Consider the following 7,575-nt stretch of genomic DNA (forward strand, 5'->3'; position numbering starts at 1 on the left):
AAAACGTTTAATGAAGTAACACATTTAAACATCTTTTAAACTTCATCATCATTCCACATAAAGGCAACACTGAGTGTGCTCTTCACAAAATGTTAAAATTGCTCTGCTTGGAAGATAAAATATTCACAGGAATTTGCAATTGGTTAGATTTTGGTTGTTGAGCATTAATCTTAAATTTCATTAAAACAATGTTTACAATTAACACAATAAACACTACAATAAAACATGCACTATTTGTAAGAAAGGATAAAGAACATTACACATACAGAAAAGCCATCGTCTTGTGTTTCCACGTTTATTTCCATTTAATAAGTGTGAAGCAGTGCTGATTGGAGTTTCATAAACATGTGATGTGTGGAGAAGTTTTTATAAGCATCATACATTCGTCTGGTCTGAGCAGGTGAAGCGCGCAGTCAGAGAACTCGCAATAACATTTGTGCAAAAGCACAAGCTCTAAGCAGAAAACAGGCTTAGAATACACAGCCAAAGCAAGCAACAATGAAAACAACCGTCCCAGCTGGAGTCGATTGAAGTCCTTGTGTCTTTTCACCCTCTTTCTCACAGGACTTCGATCCGCTAAGATGATTTCACGCTAAAGATCAGCCGTTTGACAACACACACTTTAATTAGATATGTTTGTGTGGGGGGAGACAGATGTGCACATCTCAAGACTTCTCAAGACAAGTACGTACAACACTAATCTTGTGCATATATGACTCATCTCACTATAGCAAAACTTAAATAAACATACTTGGAAAAAATAAACAATCAATCATAGTGCTGGTCAAAAATTCTAAATGACTGAATTAATACAAATGGTAATATAAATATATAATTTATATACAATAAGTTTTATGTAGGTAAAGTTTTAGGTCCTGCTGATGTTTATTGGTAAAAATATAAACATTATGATTTCCAGCGTAATAGTTTTGTCGTACTGCCTTTTAACAATATCGCTGCTGTCCTTCTAATACCTCCATATTTTGTGATTTTTGGTTGTTGTTGCCATAAATCATTATTATTAGTCACTCTTTATGTTTGTCACTGGGTTTTGCAAATATCAAAAAAGTATTTAAAATGATTGTCAACTTTGACAACACAGTATTAAATTATTTAAAAAGTTAAAAAAAAATCCCATTTCCTGAAAATTGCAAATTTGGGGTTACAGAAGGACAGTGACGAAATGCAAAATAAATGTATAATGTTCTTAAATGTAATTACAAACAAACAATAAATAACTTGTAAATAAAATTTTACGGTAATTTATTACGGTAACAAGAATTTATTGGGAACATTTGTAAAAGAAATATAATTTGTATTTTTTTGTAAAATATAAACCTTTAAGAAACACACTCTCTCTCTCTCTCTCTCTCTCACTCTCTTTCTATAGAATTGGGGGCCAACTGGGGGGGCGGGGGTTAAGTCTTATCACTGATCACTGGCTCCTGATTCAGCCTCTTCTAGGATAAATTACAGCTCTATCAGTCCATCTGTCCATTAGAAAGACAAGAACCACAATGTCACCACAAGAAATGAGCGTCAGAGGGATTAATGTGTTTTTTTTAATGTGATCGATCCCTTTTGATGACCAAACAAACAAAACAATAACAAAAAAGTCTCCTCAGTTAACGATCACTTTGGCGGTAATCTGGATTACGACCCACAAGAGTCTTGTATTGTGATGTGTGGAACAGTCTGATCCAATCCAGACCGAGAGGAGCGATGAATCCGATTGCACAAATCCTCCAATCGGATTTACAACATTAGACAATATCTGTCTGTAAATGATGCCCTTCAAACAAGGTAAAGAAGCTGTGAATGCTTCTTTGTTTTGCTCAAAATTGTGATGTTGATATGCAAAAGTAAAGGGATTTTTTGTTGGAAATTTGGGAATTTACAATATCAGGGTGATAAAACTTTCGAAAAAATTTGTACATGGTTGCTTGGTTTCTTGTGGTTTGGTATACTATTGAACTATTAATATAGGCTATAAATGTAAATTCTGAGACCCATAAAATTAAATTAAAAGCATTTTAATACAAAGTATTTGTTTTTTATTATATACATTTAGAATGGCGTGTGGGTCAATAAACTATGAGAGAGTTTTCATTTTGGGGTAAACTACACCTTCATGATTATGTTACAAATGGGCTGAAGCTGGAAAGTTAGAGCTATTTGTTCAAATGTGAAACAGAAATAACGTTTGCCTTGTAAGAACCACAGATTGAACAACCTGTACCAGAATATCTTCTTTTGTGTAAGACTAACCAGTTTTTAGGAACACACTGCGACAAGCTTTTAGTCAAAAGCAAATACTGCAATGCTTGCAATGTATAACCTGTCAATCACCACTAAAAACCTTCAAAGCCTTTTAAAATCACTATTCACTATTGACTCCTTATTCATCCTCATGTGTTTGACAGTGTACTTTCTAACTATTCACCTAAACATTTCAATTAATCCCTGTTCTTACTTGAAGGTGTATTTGTTCAAAACTTTGATATGAAAAAAATCTGCCAGAAGCTGACAGGGCCCTTTAAGGGTTGCAATGACGTCTTGGAAGGAATACACACCCAGAGACTTGGTGTTGTGTTGTGAAGTCGAAAAAGCACTTGAAAGTGAAGTGTCAAATTCAAGGTTCATTTTAACATTCATAATTCATTAGTAAGTAGAGAAGAACGTGACTATGGAAAAGTAAAGTTTATTCAAGTGTGCGATCAGTATATCTCTTTTAAACTTTATTTAAGAACGTATACTTTCAGTCTAGCTTTGTGCACTTTTTAGAAATATATTTACAATTAAACAAAGGATAAGTACATATGATGACAGACAAGTTTAAGTATATTTGACATACTTGTACTGAATCTTTTGATGCAGATATACCAAAGGAGTGTAATGAAGTATCCTAATAAACTTGGCTTGTAGTTGTGTTTTATAAAATTGTTTATAGTACGTATGTATGTAATGTAAAGTTTAGTGACAATAATACATAATATAATAAAATATAAAACGTAAACTATACTCGAAGAAGTAAGAAAGTACCAAGAGTATCTTTCAAAGTGTACTTTCATGAACTAGTACATCATCGTTAGAAACGGCAGTAAAACTAGTTTTGTGCTTAAAGTTGACTATACTGTTCCACTTGAAGTGTCCTGAAAAGTATACTTTTATAAACTAAAAAGTGGGCCAAATTAGTCCGAAGAATTGAAATAGTACAGCTACCAGTATACTATGAGCGCATTGATAATAGCATACTATTGTATAGTATAGTAGGCCTTTATATTATACAACATTTCTAGTAACAATAATACATAACACAATAATATATAAATAGTAAATTATACGCAAAGGAGTAAGAAAGTAGTTCGCTAGGAGTATGAACTAAAAATGTGCTACAAGTATTGAACTAGTACACTATCATTATAGGAGCACTAAAAACTAGTTTTGTATTTAGAGTTGACTTTTCCACTTTATGTGTAGTTAAAAGTATAATTTAAAAAATAAAAAGTCGGCAATTTAGTCCCAAGTAGGGGGAAAAAACTATACGTATGTTAAGAGTGCATTGATACTAGTTTACTATTAGATAGTATAGTATATAGTACATAAAGAGTTTCTATAGTAACAATAATACACAATATAATCATATATAAATAATAAATTATATTTGAAGTAAGAAAGTAGTATACTTCAAATTGTACTCTTATGAACTAAAGTATACTTTTTTAAACTAAAAAGTGGGTACAACTACAGTGATGTGATGTGATGTGAGGCCAAGTATGGTGTTCCATACTCGGAATGTGTGCTCTGCATCCAAGTGCACACACAGCAGTGAGTAACACACAACGTGAACACACAACCAAAACAGTGAGCAGCCATTGCTGCTGCGCCCTTGGAGGAGTTGAAGGGGGAACGGTGCCTTGCTCAAGGGACTCACCTCAGCCGTGGTGTTGCAGGTGTAGGAGAGCGCTGATCATTCACTCCCCTCACCTACAATCCCTGCTGGTACTGAGGCTCCAACCGTCAAGGTTTGTTGTAAAAGTCTCTAACCCTTAGGCCACGAATACAAGTATACTATGAGTACATTGATATTAGTATACTTACCACATGAGGTAAATTGAAAGATATACTTCAACTTCACTTAAGTACACTTACTAAAATGAACTTCAAGTATACTTTGTATACTTAAAATGATAGTAGTCAAACAAAGGTAGAGAGATAAGAAGACCTCATCAATATCGACATTCTCGTATTGTCTTATACATTGCCCCTGAAATCTGAATATGAGCTTGCAAAATTTAGCATCCCATCTAAAAACAGGCTGAATTTGGTGATGGCGTACAAATTTGGAAGAAAACCTTAACTCAATCGAGTAACCCGTTTAGAATAGAAATTGATCAAATGGAAAAAATACAATAGGTCATGATTTGACACTCGAAGCTGTACGTTTTCTGTAAAACGATTCCTTTTCCTTTGAGTTTTCGTTCGGCGTGTTTTCCTTGTTTGACTGATCAAAAAAAAAAGACATCCAACCCCAATTTGCGTCACACTAATTTCCCTTCTAGAGTTCCAGACCTCTGTGTGGCTCTCGCTCCCCGCAGGGCCCTGAGGGATAGAGAGGAGAAGAATGGAGACATGACGGAGATAAAGAAAAGGCGGATGGGGAGGACAAGCACAGCCGCACCCGGTGGTACTGGATCTCCATTCAGCCTCGGACAGCGACATACTGGCGCCAGCACACAGCAAGAGAGTAAGAATGAGAGAGAGAGAGACTCCTAGCAGCTAAACGAGTATCTCAGACAAGATAGCTCTTAGTGTAGAAGTGGGTGTGTACACATGTGTGTAGTGCCGTGAGAACACGTTCGTGAGCATGCACGCATTGACGTGTGCATGCTGGTGCATGTATGTGACAAAAAATCCTTGTTTGACAACTGAGTGCAGATGACGAGTTGAAGAGTTCATATTGCGGCTAAAGGTCAAATAAGCTTTTGACACACCTACATGTCAATTTAATGAGTGCGGAAGAAAACATCCACTGTTAAGGAAATAATCGTAGACTGCAGACTTTATATAACAAACACTGTCAAAAACACAAAAGATTTAATTTGTGACTATAAACACAGATTTAGAGTGAACACAAAACACACGAGTTGTGCGTGCCAATAATAGAATGCCAACACAATATCACGGCAAACGTAACTATTTGTGACTAGTGACTTGTAACTCATTTTTTGTGTGATTAACAATTTTTGTGATATATGAACCACAAGAGTCTTGTCCATTTCAAAGAATAAAAAGCCAAACTCTGTTTTGTCTGGGATTTTTTTTTAAACAATTAAAATCCAATTCATATCAAAATAATAGAATGTTGGGTGAATTAAAATCATTTCAGCGTTGTAAAAAAAAATTTGAATACCTCAATTTGTCATAATCTATCATATACTTTCTGATTTACATAACATATTTGTGTCATGCAAATTTATACCAAATTTTACAGGTCAGGAGTGCTGAAGTGAAATGGCCGCAACATTATTGTAACAATGAGACTGAAGAGCTGGATCCAAATGCAGATAATATATTTAATAAAACCAAAGAACACAATTACAAAGTACAAAGAAACAACAAAAGAACATCATAACAGATCTACAATCCCAGAAAACTAACAGGAGAAACGCAGGGGTATAAATACACAAAAGTTAACAAGACAGTACCTGGGTAGACAATCACAAAGAACAAATAGAAAACAGAACTACAAAGCACTGCAAAATGTGACAGGACAGGAAGTAGAATAAAAGTCAACAATACACAGGGCAAACACAGACTGGATCGTGACAATTATAAAGCTTCAATCGGAAACATAATATTCTATATCGCCCTCTCTGTTAGAAATTGCATGTTACGTACTTGTGTACTTTTTTGTACATACTTATCTTTACCTCTGTTCAGTTCAAATCATGTCAAACTGACATATCTGGCCAAAACTGACCTGAAAGCTAAACTCATAAATCATTATTATAAACCTATTGTTGTGAATCCTGAAGACAGTTTATGTACTTAATAAGTGACTATAGTATCTTTTAACCCGATGAAATTACATATTGCAGCTTTATGTAATTTATGAAGTATTTCATTTTCTGTTTAAGGTTCCCAAGCAAATATCAGTTTGGCCATTAATATATGATGTGCGGTCACAGTCTTAATCTATTTTGGTCTTGAAATTCTATATCTGTCACTATCATGTCACAATTGCAAATGGTGAACAAATATTCTTTTTATAGTGGTTTCGAAACAGTCAAAATGACATTTAAAATCATGTAACCCTTTCTTCCAGACAGTAATGAGAATAAATGTTTTCATTTAACTCATGAAACCCAACAGTGAGGTGATGCATGATTTCCAAACTGATGCGGAGACGACCAAATGTCTACTGTTGTGTCTGATGGAAAAGCAGGGAGGATTGTTGTGTTTCATTGACATCTCATATCGGTTTATCAACTGGTCTACGATATAATCCGGATGAAGATACTGATCCCACTTCTGTTTGTTAATCCCTGTCGGAATGTATGTGTGTCTTCGTTACCCCTTTTTAGATACTAATCGCACCATTTTACCTCAGAATGAACTCTTCGATAAAGCCATGTCTAACAAGAGTAAAAAATTCAGATTAGAGCATCATTAGCCTATATTTTATTATATTTAAACACTATCTTGAGCTACAATCCGAAATCGCATTGCATCCTTTACTGAAATTTTATAATGCATTGCAACAAGCAAATATTGCAGATGATACATTTACATTTACATTACATTTACATTTAGGCATTTGGCAGATGCTTTTATCCAAAGCGACTTACATTGCTTTATCCTATACATTTTACATAGGTATTTGCAATCCCCTGGGATCGAACCCACAACCTTGCGTCGTTAACGCAATGCTCTTACCACTGAGCTACAGGAAAGCTATATGATACAAAAGTATTATACCGCCAATCAAAATTTCGGCCACACCTACTCTAATGTTCTTTATTTTCATTTTTGATTTTGAACATAGTCAAAATAATGAATAAATAAATTCTGACAAGGTAATTTTTTCATCAAAAATACACAAATATAGCAACAAAAAATACCCACATTTGCCTAGGTTACAGCTTTTTGGTTGGAAATGAAAATGTAAGAATTCATTCAATATAACGAAAATATGAAAATTCATTTACTCACCAAAGTTGTTTCAAACCTGTATACATTTCTTTGTTCTGTTGAACACACAAAAAAAGATATTTGGAGGAATGTTTGTAATCAAACAGTTAGGGTCACTATATACAGTATATAGTAGGAACACATCTACCATGGTTATCAATGGTGCCCCAGAACTGTGTATTTTCCCACATTCTTAAAAATATCTTCTTTTGTGTTTAGCAGAGAAAAGAAATGAATACAGGTTTGAAACAACTTTGGTGAGTAAACGATGACAAATTTTCATTTTTAGGTGAACCCTTTAAGAGTATCTTATAGTTAGATTACATGCCAACGAATGTCAAACTCATGATTAAATCCACTTCACATTTTTGTGTGGTGTGC

Source organism: Triplophysa dalaica, chromosome 2 (genome assembly GCF_015846415.1).
Source record: "Triplophysa dalaica isolate WHDGS20190420 chromosome 2, ASM1584641v1, whole genome shotgun sequence".
NCBI lineage: Eukaryota > Metazoa > Chordata > Actinopteri > Cypriniformes > Nemacheilidae > Triplophysa > Triplophysa dalaica.